Source organism: Camelus ferus, chromosome 6, assembly GCF_009834535.1.
Source record: "Camelus ferus isolate YT-003-E chromosome 6, BCGSAC_Cfer_1.0, whole genome shotgun sequence".
Classification (NCBI taxonomy): Eukaryota; Metazoa; Chordata; class Mammalia; order Artiodactyla; family Camelidae; genus Camelus; species Camelus ferus.
In genome coordinates, this window is record NC_045701.1 from 669,690 (window position 1) to 693,059 (window position 23,370).

Genomic DNA, 23,370 nt, shown 5'->3' on the forward strand with positions numbered 1-23,370 from the left:
TTAAGGGCAAACATTCAGTCTTTCACTGTTAAGTATGATGTTAGGTGTAAGTTATTCATGTGTGCCCTTTATTATGTTGAGGAAATTCCTCTTAATCCTAGTTTGTTAAAATTTTTTTTTCTTTTTTAAAGTCATGATTATATATTGAATTTTATCTCATGCTTTTTCCACATTCATTGATAGGATCCTGTGGTTTTTCTTTTAATATGAAATGCATTGATGGATTTTCAGTGTTAAACTTACAACCTTGCATGCTTAAAGTAAAATCTTTGTCTGATTTTGGTATTAGAGTAGTCGTAGTCTCATAAAATGAGTTCGAATTTGTTTCCTTTTCTGCTTTCTGGTAGGATTTGTATTACTTCTTTCTCAAAATTTGGTGAAATTCAACAGTGAATTCAGAGCCTGGAGTTTGTGAAGTTTTTAACCACTAATTTAATTCATTTGATAGACAAAGTGCTGTTACTGGCTTTTTTATTTTTTCTTGAGTGAGTCTTGATATTTTGGGTCTTTCCAGAAACTTGTCCATTTCACCTAAGTTATCAAGTTTATGAGCATAAAGGTGTTTTATTATTCTCTTTTGAATACATGTATGGTCTGTAGTGTTGTTATTTTTATTCCTAATGTTGAGAATTTGTCATTTCTCTTTTTCTCTTTATTAGTCTGGCTATAGCTGTATGATACTACTGATTTCTCAAAAAATTAATGTTTGGTATCAGTGATTTTTCTCTATTGCTTCTATGGTTTTAGTTCCATAATTTCTACTCTTTATCATTTCTTTCTGATCTTGTGGGTTTAATTTGCTCCCCTTCTGATAACTTAAGATGGAAGCTTAGGTCATTTATTTGAGACTTTTTTCTTTCCTAATATAAAAATCAAAAAAGAATAAATTTCCTGCAGACAGCTGTTTTAGCTACATACAACAGTTTGTTTTTTTTTTAACATTTCCATTGAAAATCCTTTTTATTTTATCTTGTGATTTCTTCCTTGACCTTCATAGTTTATTTAGAAGTGAATTACTTAATTTCCAAGTATTTGGAGTACTTTCCAGTTATTGTTTTAACTTAATCCTTTTGTGGTCAGAGAAACGACTTGGTATGATTTCAGTTCTCTTTAAATCCATCGAGAATTGTTGTACGGCCTAGAATATGATCTGTCTTGGTGAATGTTTCAAGTGTACATGAAAAGAATGTTTATATGCTTGCTGTTTTGGGTAGTGTATTCTGTAAATGCCCATTAGATCAAGGTGGTCAGCTTCATTTTCTGACCTCTTGTTCTGTCAGTTATTGTGAAACAGATGTTGAACTGTCCAGCTGTAACTGTGGATTTGTCTCTTCTGTTCTGCTTTTGCTTCCTGTATTTTGAAGTTCACTCCTGACAGACATTTAAGGTTGTCCTGTCCTCTTGGTCCATTGACTCCTTTGTTATTATGTAATGTCTCTCCATCCTCAGTAATTTTTGAGCCGATATTAGTGTAGCTGTCCCAGCTTTCTTTTGGTTAGTGTTTTTGTGTGATGTCTTTTTTCTTTTCTTGTACTTTTAACCTGTCTCTGTCTCTGTGTTGAATCTGTGTCTGTGTGTGTGTAGACAGCATGGAGTTGGGTCTTGTTTTTGTTGTTGTTGCTGTTGTTTTGATCCAGTCTGCCCATCTCTGCCTTTTATTTGGAGTGTTTTTTTGAAAAAGACCATTTTATATAATGTAATTATGATTTGTTCGGGTTTCAAGCTACCCTTAGTGTGACTAGTTTTCTATTCGTCCTGTGTGTTCTTTATGTCCTTTTCCCACTTCCCTGCCCTGTTTTGAGTTAAGTTGTTGTTATTGTTGTTTAAATGAACCCCTTTTATCTCCAATCCTGGCTTCTTAGCTCTGCTTCTGTTGTTTCACAATGGTTACTCTAGACTTTGCACATCTTTAACCGACGATAGCCAATCTTCAAATAATACACCAGTTAGGTAGAGTGTATGATCCTTGAAACAATAAACTTCCATTTCTCCCTTCCTGTTTAGTCCTCCTTTACTTCTTCATGTTATGACACCCCATAATACATTATTGTTAGTGTGCTTTAAATCATCTTTTAAATTTATTAAAAGTGAGAAAAAAATCTTTATATTTACTCAAGTTATTGATACTTCCAGCTCACCATTCTTTAAATTCACACGTCCATCTAGATGATGTCATTTTCTTTTGGTTTGATGAACGTTCTTTTAACGTGTCTCACGGTGCAGCCCTGCTGGCGGTGAATCCTCTAGCTTGTGTTTGCCTGGTATTATATCATCTTCGTTTTCACCTGGTGTGGAGTTCTAGGATGCTAGCCTTCCCCTCTGTAGGTCCCCATCTGAGGGCTCTAGAGAATAAGACATGGGCTGAACTGATAACAAGCTGTAGGGAAAGTCATGCATCCAGGCTGGATAAGAAATGGCCTATTTAATGTATCCAGTATGGACGGCTGGGTGGCCAGAGACGGGTAAGATCCTCAGAGGAGGACAACCTAAGACAGGCACGGCCGGCTGGATAAGAAATGGCCTATTTAATGTGTCCAGTATGGACGGCTGGCTGGCCAGAGACGGGTAAGATCCTCAGAGGAGGACAACCTAAGACAGGCACGGCCGGCTGGATAAGACATGGGCTAATGTGTCCAGTATGGACGGCTGGAGGGCCAGTGACAGGTAAGATCCTCAGAGGAGGACAACCTAAGACAGGCACGGCCGGCTGGATAAGACATGGGCTAATGTGTCCAGTATGGACGGCTGGCTGGCCAGAGACGGGTAAGATCCTCAGAGGAGGACAACCTAAGACAGGCACAGCCGGCTGGATAAGAAATGGCCTATTTAATGTGTCCAGTATGGACGGCTGGCTGGCCAGAGACGGGTAAGATCCTCAGAGGAGGACAACCTAAGACAGGCACGGCCGGCTGGATAAGACATGGGCTAATGTGTCCAGTATGGACGGCTGGAGGGCCAGTGACGGGTAAGATCCTCAGAGGAGGACAACCTAAGACAGGCACGGCCGGCTGGATAAGACATGGGCTAATGTGTCCAGTATGGACGGCTGGCTGGCCAGAGACGGGTAAGATCCTCAGAGGAGGACAACCTAAGACAGGCACAGCCGGCTGGATAAGAAATGGCCTATTTAATGTGTCCAGTATGGACGGCTGGCTGGCCAGAGACGGGTAAGATCCTCAGAGGAGGACAACCTAAGACAGGCACAGCCGGCTGGATAAGAAATTGCCTATTTAATGTGTCCAGTATGGACGGCTGGCTGGCCAGAGACGGGTAAGATCCTCAGAGGAGGACAACCTAAGACAGGCACAGCCGGCTGGATAAGAAATGGCCTATTTAATGTGTCCAATATGGACGGCTGGCTGGCCAGAGACGGGTAAGATCCTCAGAGGAGGACAACCTAAGACAGGCACAGCCGGCTGGATAAGAAATGGCCTATTTAATGTGTCCAGTATGGACGGACTGGCTGGCCAGAGACGGGTAAGATCCTCAGAGGAGGACAACCTAAGACAGGCACGGCCGGCTGGATAAGACATGGCGCTAATGTGTCCAGTATGGACGGCTGGAGGGCCAGTGACGGGTAAGATCCTCAGAGGAGGACAACCTAAGACAGGCACGGCCGGCTGGATAAGACATGGGCTAATGTGTCCAGTATGGATGGCTGGCTGGCCAGAGACGGGTAAGATCCTCAGAGGAGGACAACCTAAGACAGGCACAGCCGGCTGGATAAGAAATGGCCTATTTAATGTGTCCAGTATGGACGGCTGGCTGGCCAGAGACGGGTAAGATCCTCAGAGGAGGACAACCTAAGACAGGCACGGCCGGCTGGATAAGAAATGGCCTATTTAATGTGTCCAGTATGGACGGCTGGCTGGCCAGAGACGGGTAAGATCCTCAGAGGAGGACAACCTAAGACAGGCACGGCCGGCTGGATAAGACATGGGCTAATGTGTCCAGTATGGACGGCTGGAGGGCCAGTGACGGGTAAGATCCTCAGAGGAGGACAACCTAAGACAGGCACGGCCGGCTGAATAAGAGATGGCCTACTTAATGAAGTTTCGTGAGGAACTTTAAAACAATTTGTCCTTGATTACGTAAACATCCTGTGCTTACTGCAGGAGCTTTGGGACCTAAATAGCTTAAGATTATTAACATTGTTATAACTGGTGGGTGTGCAGGCCTGAAATTGGAGGGGCAGCTTACCATGGCAGTGAGTGGCCTAACACACTGTGAAGGATAATTTGGCATCGGGGGGATGTCGGATCTGGAGGCCAGCTGTCCAGGGAGCAAGGTGGGTGGATGGGGGTGGCATAGGGGTGGAAGGAGGTTGCTGGCTATATTCTTGAATGACCATGGAATCCGAGGGCTGGGGAGCGGCAGAGGAAACTCAGGTCCCAGGTCAGGGTCAGGCCCTGTGGTGCTGACTTAGGGCAGAAGAGGAGCTCAGAAGTGGAGCGAAAGGGCAGGTGGTTGTCCCTGGGGTTTGGGGTTTGGTGACATGGGGGCTTTGGCCTGAGCAGGGTGTGAGGAGCCTGTGGTGAGGAACCTGGTGGCCTGTAGAGGAGTGGGCAGTGGCTGGGCCCCCTTGGAAACCCTGGTCTGATGGGGGAGGCATCAGCCTCTTCTCTGGGAGCCTCTGATTTGAAGTGCCCGGGGACCTTTGCATCCTTCCCTCAACTCAGGCAGGGAGGGGCTCCTTGGTTCTGGTGCTGTGTGGGGCCCCTGCCCCAGCTCCTTCTGTCACCCTGGACCTGGGGATTGGGGAGGAGCAGATGTCACTGACCTAGATTCCTTCAGGTTTGAGCCCAAGAGTGAGGGCCTGGATCCATGACCCAGGTATTCCAAGTTTCTGAAGTTCAGACAAGAGGCAGCAAATGGTCTCTCACATGTGGGAGCGGTCACTGTGTGCTCAAGGAAGGAAGGACCTGCTTGTGTTGCAGAGATGGTAACAGGTGTCCCCTGCAGCAGGAAGGATTTCAGTCAGACATGGGGAAGAACTTCCAGATGTTGTGGGTATATGAGGATGTATCCTAGAGGTGTAACTGAAAGAAGGAGAGCCAAGGATCCCCTGATGTTTGCCCGGGCAGGATGTGCCTAAGATGCAAGTGAGGGTCCTCTGGTCAGAGACCACAACCCACATGTCCTGCTTGGGGCCAGTCCTTCGGCTGATGTGCAGGGCAGCCTGGAAAGCTCTGCAAATGGCCTGGGAAACCTCTGTTGATGGGGGCTCTGCCCTGGTGTTGAATGGGCCTTAGGGAGGCCCCCCTCCACCTGGTCTGGGTGTTAGACCATCCTTGAGGGTCCCTTTCAGGTCTGTGATTCCCAGTCCTGATTGCACAGCTCAGGTGTTGTAGGCTTTTGCGAGGTGGAGGGGATGTGAGGTGGTGAGACAAACAGAAACTGGAATCCTGGCCCTCCTGTGTTTTGCTGTGTGGCGTTTGGCAATCCTCCCACCTCTTTGAGCCTCAGTTTCTTCACAGAGCTGAGCTGTGAATTATTTCCAAGATTAAATGAGAAAATGGACAGGAAGCTGTTAATATTGAGATGGGGGAGGGGGCAAGGAGAAGCTTCCTGTCCCTGTGCTGTGGAGGTCAGGAGCCGGTGCATGCTTCCCTGATCGTCTCCACCAGGGACTGCAGAGCCAGGGGACACTTGATGGGGGAGAGGCCGAGGCCAAAGAGCCCGCGTTGCAATCCTCCAAGTTTTGAGTGAGCCCAGCAGGTGCCCGCCTTCTGGGCTGCCAGCCTGAGTAGCTGGTTCTCTGGAGGGACCAGGGTTGCAGGCTGCGGGACCACGGGAGACAGCAGTGCAGACCTAGCCCCTCGGAAGGCAAGGAGGCCACAAACCCTCGGGGACCAGCCCCTGGGGACCCCCATTCGTGGGGACCACAGCCCATAGGGGGAAGGGTGGTATCCTGCAGTTAGGTGCAGGCAGGATGGAAACCCAGGGCAGCCACCCCGAGCCTGGGAAGTGGTCAACAGGTGCAAGTGCAAGGTCACTTCTGTGTTGCCGTGGGTCCGGGCTAGGAGCGGTCCTTGCTGGGGTCGGCCATTCAAACATCTAAACGAGTGAGAGTGGAGGTCGGGGTAGGACGGCGCCTTCTCCACTGCTGGGCGGGGACCAGTGTTTGTGTCTGGGACGTGCCTTAGTGCGGGTGGGGAAGGGGCACCTGTGAGAAAGCATCACTGTTGCCCACACCTGCTCCCTTCACAGCTGCTAATGCCCAGGATGACGTCAGCCACGTGCACGCACTTGGCTCCCTAAGGACTTGGAGCTGAATGTCCCCTAAGCTTAGGGTGGACTGTGGCCTGATTGCAGGGGACTAGGTCGAATGTGACAGCAGTGTGGCCAGGAGGGGTGTTCCCAGGAGAGGAGGTGCCGGCTCTGTGCATCCTGCAGCTCAGCCTCTCCTGACGCATAACCTTTGTCATCGCTCTCTTGGGGCCTGTCCTACCACCTGCAGGTCACCCCTCTGCAAGGACCTGCTCTCCGGCCCTCTGCCCAGCGTCCATCAGCCCCAGCTCTTACATGGTTTGAAAATGTGTGTTACTCAGTTGTCCTTGTCCCAGTGGCCTCCGTGAAGGATCCCAGGCACCATTTGTTGGGTGGGTGGGCTAGCGGCAGGTGGAGGGGCAGACAGGGGTCAGGGTGCTGTGGTTGTGTGAGAGGTAACCGGGCTGGGAGTCAGGACTGTGGTATCAAGTGGGTAGGTTTCTTTTCTGCATCAGCTGATACAATCATATGGTTTTGATTTTTTCTTAGTCCAGGGATCAGCATACTGTGACCCACAGACCAAATCCTGCCCACTGGCTGTTTGTGTAGAGGCAGCAAGCTAAAACACATTTTTTACATTTTTTAACGGATTGTAAAAAGAAGAATAATATTCTGTAAAAAGTGTATGTCACCCACAAAGCTTTAAATATTTGCTGTTTGGTCCTTTACTGAAAAAAATTGCTGCATCATCCTTTAGTCAGTTAATACAATGAGCTACATCAGTGATGTCTCTTTAACTAGGTTTGCATCACGAGAAACCGCCCCCCCCCCACCACTTGTTTGTGATGTAGTATTCCTTTTATAAATTTCTGGATTTAATTTGCTATAATTGTAGTAGAAAATTGTATGTCTATTTTCATGAGATACTGATTTGTAATTTTCTTACAAGGTCTTTTAAGGCTAATACTAGCCTCAAAAACAAGTAGGGGATTGTCCCTTTTTTCTATTTTTTATTTAAAAATATTTTCTTAAGAGGCTGTGTTTATTTTATGTTTATTTTATGTTCATAGCAAAATTGAGCAGAAAATACAGAAGTTACCCCTTGCTCCCAGACATGCACAGCCTCCCCCACTACCAACGCTTGTACCAGAGAGTACATTTGTATGTTATTGGATAATCAATCTAAATTGATACATCATTGATACACTACACCAAAAGTCCATTAGGGTTCACTCTGTGGGTTTTGACAAATGTATAGTGACATGTATCGCTATTATACTACCATATGGAATAGTTACATGGCCCTAAAAATCCTCTGTGCTCCACAGAGTTATTTCTTCCTCCCTCTTTCTGAACCCCTGGAAATCACTGATCTTTTTACTGTCTGCGTAACTCTACGTGATCTAGAATTTCATATATTGGAATCATACAGTATGCAGCCATTTCAGATTGTCTTCTTCCATTTAGTAACAGGCGTTTAAGTTTCTTCCATGTCTTTCCATGGCTTGAGAGCTCATTTCCTTTTAGTGCTGAATAATGTTACATTGCCAATAATGTTACATTGCCTGGATGTACCATGGTTTACTTATTAATTCACCAAATGAAGGACAAGTTGGTTGCTTCCAAGTTTTTGAAATTGTGAATAAAGCTGCTACAAACTTCCATGTGCAGGTTTTTGTATCCATGTGCAGGTACACAAGTTTTTGATTCCTTTGGGTAAATACCGAGGGGTACAATTGCTGGATCAGTGTGGTAGGAGTATGTTTAGTTTTGTAAGAAACTGTCCAGCTGTCTCCCAAAGTGACTGTTCCATGTTTGCATTCCCACCAGGAAAAGATGACAGTTCTTGTTGCTCCACATCCTTGTCAGCATTTGGTGTTCTCAGTGTTACAGATGTTTGGCCATTCTGATAGGTATGTAGTGGTATCTTACTGTTGTTTTAGTTTACAACTTTCTAACGGTATATAATGTTGAGCATTTTTTCATATGCTAATTTCTCATGTTTATCCTCTTCAGTGAGGTATCTGTTCAGGTCTTTTGCCCATTCTTAAATCAGGTTGTTATTTAATTTTAAACATTCTTTGTATATTGCGAATAACAGTCCTTTATTGAATAAATTTTTTGCAAATACTTTGTCTTAGTTTGTGGCTTGTTTTCTCATTCTCTTGCCAGTGTCTTTCACAGAGAAGAACTTTGTTGTTGTTGTTATGAGTGTACCTTATCAATTCTTTCTTTCATGGACCGTGCCTTTGGTGTTACATCTAAAAAGTCATCACTATACCGAGCACCATCTAGAATTTTTTCTATGTTACCTCCTAGGAATTTTATAATTTTGCATTTTACATTAAGGTCTATCATCCATTTTAAGTTACTTTTTTTTTGAAAGGTATAAGGTCTGTCTCTAGACTCTTAGGTTTTTTAATATGTGGATGTCTGGTTGTTCCACTGCCATTTGTTGAAGAGATTATCTTTTCTCCATTGTCGTACCTTTGTGATTCATCAAGATCAGTTCACTGTAGCTATTCTTTATCAAGTTGAGGGAGTTCCCCTCTATTCCTAACTTGCTGAGAGTTTTTTTTATCAAGAATGAATGTTGAACTTTGTCAAAGATTTTTTTCTGTGTGCATTGATACAATCATGTGTTTTTTTTTTTTTTCTTTAGCTGCTGATGTAATGGATTGCATTAATGGATATCCAAATGTTAACCAACCTTGCATAACTGGGATTAATTTCACATAGTCTTGGTGTATAATTCTTTTCATATATTGTTGGTTTTGATTTGCTAGTATTTTTTTGATGATTGTTGCATTTGTGTTCATGAGAGAGATCGTGGTCTGTAGTTTTCTTGTAAAGACTATCTGGTTTTGGTAATGCTAGCCTCATAGAATGAATTAGGAGGTTTCCCTTATTTCAGTATCTTATGTGTTTTCATACAAATTTTAGAATGATTTGCAATTTTGTGATAAGTGCCATTGGTATTTTGATAGGTGTTGCATTGAGTCTGCAGATTTCCTTTGATTGTATGGTCATTTCAACAATACAGATTCTTCCAATATATGAACACAGTATAGTTTCCCACACAAAAGACCTAAATAGCCAAACAGTCTTGATAAAGAAGAACAAAGCTGGAGGTATCATGCTCCCTGACTTCAAACTATGCTACAAAGCTACACTCATCAAAACAGTATGGTAAAGGCTAAACTTTTCAACAAATGGTGCTGGGTCAGTTGAATATCTATATGAAAGAAATAATGTGACTTGACCCTTAACTTATACCATACATGAAAACTGACTCTATATGGATTGCATACCTAAATGTGAAGAAAAAACAATTTGACTTCTAGGCTAAAACATGAGAACCACTTCATGATACACACCTGATAGTTGAAATCTAGAAGATGGAAAAAGCAAGTGTTGGCATGAATGTGGAGCAATAGCAAATCTCACACACTCTTGATGGGAGCATAAATTGGTCCAACCACTTTGGAACGTTGGTGGAGAGTACTTAAGCCAAACCCGTGCATACCCTATGACCCAGCAATTCTACTCCTAGGTCTATATCTATCACCAATATGCACATATGTTTATTGAAAGACATGTACTAGAATATTCATAGCGTTAATTATAATGGTCCCAAGCTGGAAACTGTAAATATCTGTCAACAGTGGTGTGGGTAAACAAATTGAGACACACTAAACTACTATGCAGCAATGAGAATCAGATACCTATAACTGCATGTGATATGGATGAATCTGACAAAGACAACATGAAGGAAAATGAAACTACAGTTGATCCTTGAACAACACAGGGGTTAACCTGTGTGTAACTTACAGTCGGCCCTCTGTATCCATGGTTACTCTGCTTGTGTAGATTCAACCAGCCACAGACTATGTATAGTCCTGTACTATTTACTGTTGAAATATATCCACATATAAGTGGACCCACAGTCCAAGCCAGTGCATTCTAGGGTCAGCTGTGTGTAGTATACCACATAACACACTATCTGATTTCATGCGTGCAAAGTACAAAACAAAGCAACACTAATCTGTGCTCTCAGATGTCAGGACGATGGCTACCCTGAGAGGTTCAGGCTAGAGGGAAGTTCAGAGGGCTTTGGGGGTCCCAGTATTGTTCTCTTTCTTGATTAGAATGCTGACTTCATGAGTGACTAGATTGTGATACTTTGGGGGGCTTTAGACATGCAATATTGCATTTTTCTGTATGTACAGTATTTTTCAGTAGAATGTTTAAAAATGTTTCTACAGCACAGGTGTGTCATAATTTATTCAAACTTTTCTGTATTTATTGGTCAATCAATTGGTTTCAGCTTTTTACTTCTACAAATATTGTGAAGTAAAGATCTCCATACATATTTGACTCATGGTGGTCCCCTTTAAGAATAAATCATTCATATGTTAAATAGCTGAAGTCTTCATGCTAAAATACATTGTGATATTTCTTCCCCCCAAAACGGGAAACTCAGATTTTCATTTTCACTAGCAATGTTTGTATTTTTCCTCCTATAGCCTCATGAGAATGTCTTGTCTTTTTCATTGTGTTTCATTTCATCTCCTCATTTATGATAGATTCAATCATTTTTGCTTTCATAGATGTTGCAGATACTTTCCCTAATATAGCTGCTCTACATTGAATTTGTTTATAGTAGACTTTCTATAAAACTTATGGTGATTTCAAGTACACAGATACTTTCATACCATTCCTTTGAAGAGATGGAGGTAAATTCCTCTGACTTTCAGCATGGACTGGGCTTTAATGACTTCCTTTTAATGAATAGTATGTGATAAAGTGACATCCCTGTGAAGAGGCTTACATGGAAAGGAGCTGAGGCCTCCAGCCAACAGACGTGTGTGAACTTTCATAGAAGTGGCTCTTTCAGCCTAGTCAAGCCTTCATATGACCACAGCCCTGTTCGATGACTTGACACCAAAGCAAAGCCACCCACTGAAGACACTCCCTAAAGCCTTGCCTTCAGAAATGTGTGAGATAGTAAGTATTTGCTCATTTAAACTGTTAAATTTTGTGATCAATTTCTATACAACAGATAAGTAATACACAATTTTTAAACTTTTTATTTTGAAACAGTGTATGTGCAAAGAAGTAAATGAAACATAGATATACAATTTAGCAAAGTATTATAATGCAAACGCAAATGCAATGGTTATGAAATAGAAAACTGCAGGTCCCCAGAAAGAATATGCATGTTCTTTCAAGTTCAAAACATCTTACTCCAGTTTGTATGCAATCATACTCTTGAATTTCATGGTAATCATTTATTTGCTTTGCCTTATGGTCATATCTCCTATGTTTACACCTCTGAACAGTACAATTTAGTTTTGCTTACTTTTGAGTTGCATATTAATAGGACCTATGGAATCATAGATTCACTTTGTTATACCTTACTTCTTCTGTTCAACCTTCTGTAAGAGTCAGCAGTGTTGCCCGTAGCTCTAGCTTGTTTGTCTGCATTACTGTAGAGTATTTCTGTTGTTTGATTCCACCGCAGCATATTTTTCCATTTTACCTGTTAAATACTTTCTAATTTGGGATGACTCTGCTTGCTTTTACAATCCTGTTCATACTGTAATGGTTCACATGTGCAAGAGCTTCTCAGTGATATATATTCCTAGGAGTGGTGATATCTTTTTAAGATCTTGATTTCATTTTCCTCAAATCTATATCCCCAAGTGGGATTGCTGGATCATTTAGTAACCATATCTTTAATTTTTTAAAGGAAATTCCATACTGTTTTCCATAGTGGTGGCACCAGTTTATAGTCCCACCAACAGTGCGCAAATGTTCCCTTTTCTCCACATTTTCACCAACACTTGCTATTTCTTGGTTTTTTTTTTTGTTGTTGTTGTTGTTCTTTGTTTTCATTGAACTCAAAATAGCTAGTAACAAAAAACATCTAAAAATATCTCCAACATTTGATTCTTCAGTCATTTTTGGTTGATGACATTTGTTTATTTAGTTCCTGCTTGTTTCCATCATGGAGTAACACGTCTATCAAAATATATCTCTGAGAGTTTGCAGCAAGCTTTAAACCTGTATACTTAGATCCTAACCCAAAACCATGATTTAGTTGTTGGTTTTAAATCTAAATTTTTTCTGCCAGACAGAAGCTTATTAAACTAATAATCATAAATAAGCTAGCTATTAGTTTTCAAGAAAATGCCCAAATACAGCACATACATATAGGTCGCATATATCCTTTCATCCTTTACTACTCATATAATATGAATGTAAGATGTACAGTGGAGTTACATCATAAACACATTTAATTTACATTAATTCAATATGTCAGTGAAAAGGAAATAATGAGTAAGGAAAATAACAATAAAGCCATGGCTAGAAGAAGCTGAAACAAGTTTCAAAGGTGCAGTCAGGGAAATCGATACCTACTAAATTAACCCAAACTCTCTGACATACCGCTCTAGCGAGTGGTGAAATTCACAGCCCCAGTTTATTTCTTGTCTTTTTGATAATAGCCATTCTGACAGGTGGAGGTGATATGTCATTGTGGTTTTGATTTGCATTTTCCTGATGATTAGTGATGCCAATTATCTGTTAGTCATTTGTACGTCTTCTTGGGAAAAATATTTACTGAGGTCTTCTGTACAATTTTAAAATCTGACATCATCCGTTCTGGCATGCAACCTCCTAGGTCATTCTGTCATGTCAGATTGAGGCCCAGTGTCCCATCTCGGCCCCTGGGGTGGGCTGCCCCACGGTGGCTCTCTGCTTTTTTGCTGTCTGGTCACACATCCTTGTGTGATTCCCACACACTCCCCTGCAGGGTGGATGGACACTGGGACCAGGTTCTGACATGTAGACTGACTCGTGAAAATGTGCGTGACTTCCACTCATTCCCATCTCCAGTGTTCATTCTCTCTCTCTCTGTCTCTCAGTACCTCTCTGTCTGTCTTCTCTCTCTCTGTCTCTCTGTTTCAGTCTGCCTGTCTCTCCTGTATGTATGTTTGCATATGATTATGTTTACATGTGTGTATTTATGTGTGTGTTTTGTTAGCACCCAGGGCAGGTCACTTCTGAAAATGCCTTGATGACATATTGATTCTTTTCACGTTACTGAAGAAAAAACACCTTTGAAAGCTGTGCGAGCACTTTGGTGGTATCAGCACTAAGGACCAGCACTGCTGGGGAAGGGATGCACCTCTGGCCCTTTGATGCATCCTGCACACTGTTCCCCTGGAGTGTTTGTTCACTCTTCCCTCCAGGGGACCTGTTGGGGCCTCTGCCTCCTCACATTGTCACCAGAGCTGGTTGTCACCAGGCCAAAGACCTGCCAGTGTGATGGTGACCAGTGCTGTCTCCACAGTGTGTCCATCTGCCTGTGTCCTCACCTGACACACACCGGCCACCTGCACTGCCTCTCATTGGAACTGCCTGTGTGTGTTTTGTTTCTTTTCAGAACACTGGGTTTCAAGAGGTTTTTGGACCACAGGAATGTGAAACCTTTCTCCGACCTTGAGTCATGAGGAACGATTTTTCCAGGTTGTGGTTTGTCTTTCCAGCTGTCTTTCTTGCCCTTTGTCTTCTGGTTTTGTTTGGTTTGGTTTTGCCAAAGGAAGAGCTAAGCAGCTCCCTTCTGGCTCTGGTTTCACACTTAGAACAGCAGTGCCTACCCCAAAATTATGCACATAAGTTACTAAAAAGGCTTCATTTAGGACGTCTCATCTTTAATTCATCTGGATTTTCCTCTCAAAATACAAAAATGCTAATTTATGTAAAAACAATCACCAGTCCTTGCTTAAGTTACGTGGGCAGACACAAAAAGCCATCTTGTATATGATTTCATTGATAGGGAACCTCCAAGATAGGTAAAAATCCTGAGAGAGAAAGGGGCTTGTCATGGGCTGGGGGAGGGGGGACTTGCCGTGTGCTTTGTGTACAAGCTTTTACTTTGAGGAAGGAAGTAGTCTGAAACCAGACAGGGGTGCTGATCTCACAGCAATGTGAGTGCACTTAATGCTCCTGAACTGCACAACTTAAACTGTGAAAAGGCTAAACTCTTTTATTATAAAGTTAAAACATAAAAATAGATGATACTCTAATAGAAAAGAACAAATCTGACTCCACATTTGATTTGTTTTTTTGGCTCTAACCCTGTGCTCCACGTTCTAGGCTTAGTCCTGCTGGCTCCCCACCTTTTGTAAAACAATGTTGCCTTTAGCCTGTCTGGTAAACAGGAGAGCCTGTTCTCAGGGCTCTGACCTTTAAGGATATTAACACTTTTGCACTCCTACCAAGAAAAGAAGTTGCAGAGTAGAAAATAACATTTGTCTTGTTGGAGGTTTTGCAGGGGCACCATGACCTGACCCACGTGGACAGCTATAGCCCAAGATAATGGCAGACTGATGTCCTGGAGAACCATCTTCCCCAAGTCAGACTTCAGGCTCCTTTTCTACTGAAAAGAGGAGGGGATGTGGTTGGTTGTTGCAGACTTCTTGGTGTAGGATTTCTTTTTTCTTGGAATCTTTTGTTCTTGTAGATGTCCACATCGGTCAGGTCATGGTGTCCCTGTAAAACCTCCAACAAAAACAAAGGTTATTTTCTATTCTGCAGCTTGTTAACTTTATAGGAGTGCAAAAGTGTTAATATCCTTAAAGGTCAGAGCCTTGAGAACAGGGCTCTCCTGTATATTTCAGGCTAAAAGCAACATTGTTTTACAAAAGGTGCAGAGCTGGCAAGACTAAGCCTAGAAAACAGGGCACAGGGTTAAAACCAAAGGAACAGATCCAATATAGGGCCTGACCTGTTCTCCACTATTGGAAAATCCCTGGGGAGAGTTGGGAAATTCCATACAAGGGTAAGCCAGCCTCGGTGGCATCCAGGCCCCCTGTCGCTGCCCCTGTGCTGAGGGTGGGCTGGGCTTTGGTGGCTGTGAGAATGGGATTCTGTCTGGGGGACTTTCTGAGTCTGAATCAGCACATCACCTTTGGCTGCATGAGGCTGTTACTGTTAAAAGTTAGCTTGATCCTCACCATCCCGGGGGTTGGGGGTTTGTTGGCCAGAAAGGAACTGCTTCCTGGGAGTGGCTGTCCTGAAACTGAGACCAGACATTCTAAGGTGGATTTTCATGCTTGTCCTTTTTATTTTAGTGTTCATCACGTCCTTTTAGATTTTTTTTCCTATTTGAAAATACAGATCACATGTTTAACAAATAACCCTAACTTTGCCGTACAATTATGGTTATGATCTTGTTGTTCCCTTCAGAGTTTTACAGGCAGCGCTCCCACCGCCCTGGTGGAAGGCCTTCCCGAGGCTCTGCAGAAGCAGTTTGAGTGTGAACACCCTGCTGTGTGAGGGGTGAGCAGCTGCTGCACGGCCCGCTCTTCAAGGTGACACGCGACTTGTTTTGAAGCCGTGGGAGAGCCACCCACAGGGCTGTCAAGGGCCGAGCATCCAACATCAGGCATCCCTGGGGATGGGGAGCTGCTGCTGGAGTTGAGCATGAGGACCTCTGGGAGTGACCGAGTGGTCTGAGGAGCAGTGGACTCTCAGATGCCCTGATGGAGGCAGCAGGGGTGGTAGCAGTTGTTGGCACCGAGGTCCTGAGGTCCAGTGCATCCCTAGGAGCTGGGTGGGAACAGCCCCCATCCCTGGTGATGCTCAAATCCTTGCTGTGTGCACGGCAGTCAGCCTGGGGCAGGAGTTCTGAGGGGGGACCCTCAGAGCCTGTGCTGGGGCTGGCTGGTGAATGTCAGCCATGTCGCTGAGTGGCCCTGTGTTGTTAATTTTCAGTGACTACAGATGCTGGCAGCTCTTGCTTGTGACCTAGAACTAGAACTAGACGCTCTCCCTTGCTGCGCAGAGATGCACAGGTGGGCCTCGTTCTAAAGGTACCGCCTGGCCTCCTGTGTTGCCGTGGCCCTGAACTGGAGAGCGCAGCCCCCCGCCTGTTTCTCGACAAGGTACTGCATGTTGTTTGGGAATGGCTTTTGGAATGCAAACCATTTTCTTTTTTCAGCCATAGTATAAAAAAAATACCAGTATTATGAGACACAGTGACATTCCTCTTGCCAGGAAATACCAGAAAGAAGAAAAAGCACATAGGTGAAAATGAGTAAACTGACCCTGTGAATTTTCAGCTTAAGTTTATTTTTAGTAAAGTAAACTAAAGATGTAATGATACTGCCTAGACATTTTATTTTATTTTTATTTTTCCCTTTATTGGAGGCACTGGGGATTGAACTCAGGATCTTGTGCCGGCCAAGCATACGCTCTACCACTGAGCTATACTCCCCACCCCCTGCCTAGACATTTTAAAATAACTTCAGTGGGATATAATCAGATTGGTTTTGCAAATTAACCGTAAAAGTCACAGTGTTGGCATTTCCTCATATTCTTGGGTGGGAATTCCTCCTGTTTTCTTCCCTTAGTATTTGTTTTATTCTTGAGAAATGAGTGTTTGATTTGTAATCTCTTAATATTGTCTGGGTGGCTAAGAAAATTCGTGAGTTGATGGCAGACGGTGAAAACGTGGTCGTCCTCCATGAGAGGCTCGGCGTTTTTAAAAGAACAAGATGAGCAGCTTGTGCAGTGGATGAACAGGTGATTATGTCAGAAACAGGAAATAACGCTGTCTGTGAGAGAACGGTGTTTCACATGCAGTTCATTTCGTGTTTCTTACAGGTGACTGGATGATGGGACTCTTTCTGCTGGAGGCAGTGGGACAATTTATGGTTGGGGTCGTAACCATAGGGGTCAGCGTGGGGGCATCGAAGGTGCCAAAGTGAAAGCCCCCACTCTGTGTGGAGCCCTTGCAGCTCTCAGCCCCGTGCAGCTCATTGGAGGAGAGCAGACGCTCTTCGCAGGGACAGCTGCCGGGAAGGTAAGGCTGCGTGTTCTGGGCCCTCCTGACAGTGGATTGAGAGGCAGCCATGGCCGGTGTGCATCTGGTTCACAGGATGTACGAGTGTTCTGTGCTGAAACATGGTCCCAAGACTAATGGTACTTAGCAGTGTCCTGGAAGCAGTTATTGTTCCAGAGGGTTTCTGTATAATCTTTAGTGCATTCTTTGGCCACAGAAGTTTTCTATTTTGAAATACAGCATGCATACAGAAGTGTATTATACTTGTTTGCATATCGATAATTTGTTAGATGTTCGTGTTCCTTTTTTGTTGCTGTCATGATGCTGTCTTTGGGAAAAGCACTGCCGCTGGTGTGTGGAGATAGTTGATGTTTACATATTGGCTTTACGACGAGCAAGCTTGTACTATTTTCTTTCTTAGTGTCTCAGAACGTTTTCTGTCTTGTTTATAAAGACGCTGTGATCTGTAAATGAATTTTGTTCTTTCCTTTCCAGTCCACCTGTCTTTTTTTCAACTCTCTCCTTCTGTGTGGGAGAAGGGAGCTCGTTGCTGGGTGGGAGTTGCAGTCCAGTGGTGAACAGGGTTGGGTAGTGGGTCTGTTCTTGGCTCGATCCAGGCTGCAAAGGAAGCGCTGTGGCTGAGCCCTCCACACACTTACTGGAGGGGGTTTGGTAGACACTTTTATCAAAGTAAGAAGCTCTTTCTTTTTCTACATATGGATGGATATTGACTTTTGTCAAATGCTCTTCCTACGTTTAAAAAACATTCTTACAGATGCCTTCTCCTTCAGTGGGTTAGTGGAGTGAATTGGATTGTTTTTCTTGTATCAGACAATCTTGCCTTCTTTGGAGACACTCAGCTTGGTCAGGATAATTTTGATCTTTTTTTGCTTTGTGTTTGGGATCTTGGGGAGATGGAGATCATGAGTGCAATCATCATAATTTTCGTCTTATGCACTCTGTGTCTGATTATGGCACTACGTCCGTTATCCGTGTAACTTACAACAATTAATACAATACACATGGATCATCTCAGTTTCTCTGGGGGCCTCCAGCCCAGAATCTCTCATGAGGCTGCAGGTGCTGCCGGGCTGTCCTGAGAAAGGTTCGGTTCCCTGGGGCCCCTGGCTGAGGCTGCCCCCGTCCTCCACCATCTCACGTGGCAGCTGGCCCCATGAGAGCAAGCACGGGGAGGGCGAGGGAGGGAGCGAGCAGGACACAGGTCACAGTCTTGTGTGACCTAATCTAGAAGCGACACCCCATCCCTGTTGCTGTGTTCTGTCTCTTAGAGTCACTAGGTCGGCCCACATGCGGGGAGAAGGGGTTACGTGGGGGCGGGAACCCCTGGATGCAGGGACCCCAGGAACACCTGGGAACAGCGTCGGAGGCTGCCCGCCAGAAGCATCAGGGTCATGCCAACCTCAGAACAAGGGTAGGAGTGGAGCCCTCTTTTTCTGTTTTTGGGAGAATTCTGTCTTTTAGTTGTCTCCTGGCTACTTTAACATGTGTATTAAAAATCGAAAGTGAATTAGTATGTCTGTCATCCTCCCGAGTAAAGGCTGATCCTCTGTCGCCCTGCCCCCAAAGACAGGCAGGGTTATTATTGTCGCTTTATGTAGATCGTGTATTTTCTGGGTTTACGCAAATGTCACACATGCCTTTGCTCACCTTTATTTCTCAGGTCTCAGACCTTATATCTGCAGTCATTTTTCTTCTACTTTAAGCATGTATTTTCAGTTTCCTTTAGTAAGGATCTCTTCCGGTTAATTTTCTGATTTTTTTTTTTTTTTGAAAAATATCTTTATTTTGTCCTTTTTCTAGGCAAGAGTTGCAAATATTTTCCATAAAGGGCAGATACTGTTTTGGGCTGTGGGTGTCCAGTAGTCTGGTCTCTGTTGCAGCCGTGAAGGCAGCCTGTGGGGAAATTGTAAAGGACTGGGTGTGGCTGTGTGCTAATAAAACCTATTTACAAAGACAGGTGGTGGCCTCCAGGCTGTCTGACCACCCTTGTGCTAGGGAATACAATTTTCAGTTCACCATTACTTTCAGTCAGCCCGTTAAAAGTTTTATTATTCTGGTTTTTGGCCTTCACTGTTGCTAATGGGGTGTCAGCAGTCACATTAATTTTCACCCAAATGAAGGTAATAAAATCTTTCCTTTGTGGCTGCTTTCAAGATCTTTCTTTAGTGGTCCTCAGTTTCACTCTGCCGTATTAAATATCTGGGTTTCTTTTTATTTTTCCTGCCCTTTTTTGTACTGCTTTGTTTTTGCCAGGTGGTGAGGATTAAGGGGTGGGCTTCCTGGCTGAGAAGTGTTCTTTCAACAACTCTGGTAAATTCTCAGACATAATTTTTTCAAATATTGCCTCGCCCGTATTCTCTGTGTGTTCTCTACCTACAGCTGGGTTCCGAGTGGTGTTCAGGTGAGAAGGTCTACCCCAAATTACCTCTAACCCTTCTTTACTGTTTCTTCTTCCCTTTGTGCTTCTGGGCCATGTGTTGGGTAATTCCTTCAGGTCCATCGTCTAGTGGTCTAGTCTTTCTTCATCTGTGTTTAATCTGCTATTTGCTACATCTGAGTTTTTCATTTCTACTATTTTTAAAATTAATTTCTGGAAGTTCTGCTTTGGGTTTTCTTATAGTCTCTTATTCCTTGGGGATACTTTTAAGCTTTCATTTCTTTAAACATAATATTGGACTTTTTTCCTTCCTGATTCTCTCTCATGGTGTCTTCTTTCCTTTTAGATAATGTGAATTTTTAAAACTACAAGCTGACCATTTTCTTTGGAAAACTTTGTGTAGAAATTCTTTGAGGCCAAGCCCGAAGTCACTCATCAAAAGAGGATTTAGAACTCGGGGGTACCGCCAACCTGAGCCACCGTAAGTGAAATTCTCTCCCTAAGGAATTTAGATCATAGGTTAGCATTAATTCAGACTGAGAATCATCTCAGAGACCAGCTTCCTTGGTTATGAATCCTGAGGAGAGACTCCCCTTCTCATTCAGCCCTAAGTTTGAGAAGAGCTACTTCTTTGTTCTCTCCTCAGTTCTCACTCACAGCCTGCGTGAGAGGATGCCCTTGGAGCCTCATCTTCCCCCAGAGAGTTTTCTTTTCGGCTTAGCCTCACACCCCCCCCCCCCACACCCTGTGCAGTCAAGACCCTCAAAACTTTCCCGGGGAAGCTGACTTTGGGGTCATTTCCTGTTTGAGTTCTTGGTTTCACTTCCTGTTTGGTCCTTGAGTTTCCCTTACTGTTGCATCAGTGCAGCAGTGCATCAGACACAGTACGAATCAGCGTGTAAGTTTTTGTAGGAGGAAGTATTTAATATGCATTTGAAAGTGGCAGTCCTGATTTTTTTTTTTATGATAAAGATGTTTTACGTCCCAAATCAATTATTTGAGTGAAAGAAAAACAGCAGAGTCTACCACGTGGTTTCTATGCTGCCTTGCTGAAATAGTAAATATATTTATAATTTTTCTGTGGGTGTTTCTGTGAGTATCACTTATCTGAGATTTGCATAAAGTAGATAGTTAAATCTTTTGTTTTCCTTGGTATTAACCCTGATTGGTATTCTAAACAAAAATAGGAATGCTTCTAGGGAAAAGACGATTTCTAAGTACATTTTCTGAATTTGGGATTTCTATCAGTTAAATTTTTTTCTTCCATCTTTAAAGATTTTATAAAGGAAAAATGAAGTCAGACATTCCTGTGATTTTTTTAATACTAACTTTTCTCTGCAGTAAAAATGTTTAGAGCATTGATTGGGTTTATTAATCACTAAAATACAGTCCTCAGCCTCAGCACCAACTTAGCAAATGCCTGAATGCAGATACAAATGGAAACTAGAATTGTTTGCTGACTCACATGAAGAAAGATGTCAGTTTGTTATTTCTTTTTATTATTTCCAGCTTTATTGAGATATAACTGAAACATAACACCGTGTAGTTTAATATACCACTCCAGCCCCTGGCAACCATTATTCCACTCGCTGTCTGTATGAGTTTAACTTTTTTTGGATTCCACACATGAGTGATCTAATTCAGCTTCTGTCTTCTTCCGTCTGTCCGTTTCACTTAGCATGATACCCTCAGTCAGGGTCATCCGTGTGGTCACCAGTGGCAAGACTGCTGTCTCCATCATGGCTGAATGATATTCTGTTGTGTGGGAGAGGTACCTGTACCTGTCTGGGTCTCACATCTTCCTTACCCATTCATCCACCAGTGGACACAGGTGGTGTCCACGTCTTGGCTCTGCGATGAACACGGGAGTGTAGATGTCTCTGAGAGATCCTGGCTTCAGAGCCTTTGACTATTAACTCAGCAGTATGATCACTTGGATCATAAAGTATACCTATTTTTAATTTTTTGAGCAACTTCCATGCTGTTTTCCACAGAGGCTGCACCATTCACATTCCCACCAACAGTGCACAAGGATTCCAATTCTATATTGTTACCAACACTTACCTTTGGGGACTTTTTGTTTTATAATAAACACCCTAACAGGTGTGAGGGGATGTCTCCTTGTGCTTTTGATTTGCATCCCCCTGATGATTATGATGGTGAGCATCTTTTCCTGTACCCGTTGGCCACCTGTACATCTTCTGTGGGTCATTTCCCTCAGTGGTTTTGTCTGGTGTTTCTTTCTAATCTGATTCAGATCATGGCTCTGTGACAAGTATATCACAGGAGCAAAGCTTATGTGCCCCTCAGTGCACCCTACGGGATGGCACATGATTTCAGTGTGTCCACTGTGGATTACATTAACTTTGCTTATTGAATGTCATGTTTGCTAAACTTCTGCATCACAAAGTTGCTATTTTTTCCTTTAAGGGCAATAAGTATAAAATAATTGGCCTGTAATCTTCAAAGATGTCATGTTTTTAAAAACCAGATTATAAAAGAGAAGGAAAGGCTGAAATTCTTAAATGTGAGAGTAAAATAATATCTGTTTCTGCCCCCCACTATATATATATATATATGCAAACCTAGTTCCAATGAGTACAGTGGTTTTACTAAGCAATCTATTGGGATTTTATTTGAGAATAGAAAATAGCAATACAGGTGCATCTTTAATGAGTACTTCAGAGTCAAGCCTTGGAAAAGGATTTTTTTAATTCTTTTTCATACAACTATAGTTTTTTCCCCTGAAGGTGTGATCATTGTTCACAGGTATTCGCAGAGGGACGTCTTCATCCTGTGCATGTGGAAAGTAACCTGAGAAGTCTAAGCTTCCTGCTCAACGAACCCCCAGAGCACCAGCCACTTGGCCTTCTGAAGAACTGTTTTATCACTAATCAAAGAAGTGAGGGCTAAAAATATTTTTAACAATATACATGTGCGTGCCTTTTCTGAAAAGCAGCAGCTGTCAATATCATTTAACAACGTAAGAGCTTTCAAATTGTTTTGGCATCAGATAAAGAATGTGAATTGCTATTTTCTGTTTTAACCCTCCCCAGGTTCTGGGAGATTTCACTGCAGTTCTGTTTACAGTTTCTTGCTTCACAGCTCCCACAGAATTAGTATCCTTGGATTTCAGGGTCCTCCCTAGTGAAATCCTTCGGAGACGTGCACAGCTCTTAGACATTCTCTGACACTGCTCATTCATCTCCTCACCGTGACCTTTAGTCCTCCCCCTTCATTGGTGAAAAGTGGCTAAAGTTAAAGGAGATTTGGGTGCAAAAGACCAACAGACCCCAGCCTGGACTCTCCCCACCTGAACTTTCTTGGGCCCAGGCTCCCTGAATGCCGATGCTCCACTCCCCTCACACACCTGCTCCTGTGGGCTTGTGCCTTCTGTGGTTCCCCACAGCAGCCATTCTGCCTGCCTCTGGCTTTGGCCCCCTGACACTTTCTCCAAGTCTGGTTTTGGCTTGCACTTTGCCGGTGACCGTTCCACCTGCACTTTGTCATCAATCACCTCAAGCTAATTCTGTTCACGAACTTAACCATTAGCCTCAGCAATGCTCTCTGCCCCAAACCCTGCCCTCCTTGGTCATCCAAACGCTGCAGGCTGGGACGGGAGCTATTTAATCTCACACTGTTTAATCTGTTTCCCTGCTTGTCAGCCTGGAATACTAGCATTTAGTACCTAGTGCCTGGTTTTTATCAGGCACCCAATTATCATTTGATAAATAATACATAAATATTTTGCAGGTGGTCTTAAACTGAGGGGTCTGCGTGTTTGCCGGGTAAAGCGTCATTAGCTAAATCAAAAAACCTAAAATGCAGAAGGTGGTGGTGCCCGGAGCCTGGAAACTTTCTAGCTTTATGTGATCTTAGGATGTGAAGTAGGTCTCTGAGAATGGGAAAG

At 43.4% G+C, this 23,370-nt stretch overlaps 1 long non-coding RNA gene across 22 annotated transcripts in view; it reads left to right on the forward strand.

Moving 5' to 3' along the window:
- Positions 1–23,370, forward strand: part of LOC116664044 — a 42,563-nt gene that overhangs the window by 12,366 nt on the left and 6,827 nt on the right. For 8 of the 22 annotated variants that reach the window (XR_004320318.1, XR_004320320.1, XR_004320339.1 and 5 more), the window contains exons 3-9: positions 10,821–11,217; positions 13,661–13,743; positions 15,466–15,590; positions 15,994–16,163; positions 16,885–17,083; positions 19,807–19,941; positions 22,230–22,443. This is a non-coding gene — a long non-coding RNA (uncharacterized LOC116664044). Of the gene's footprint in view, positions 1–4,043; positions 8,124–8,872; positions 11,218–13,660; positions 13,744–15,465; positions 15,591–15,993; positions 16,164–16,698; positions 16,804–16,884; positions 17,084–19,806; positions 19,942–22,229; positions 22,444–23,370 lie in introns of those variants that run through there. The other 14 variants (XR_004320326.1, XR_004320330.1, XR_004320323.1 and 11 more) reach the window with 8 other exon arrangements.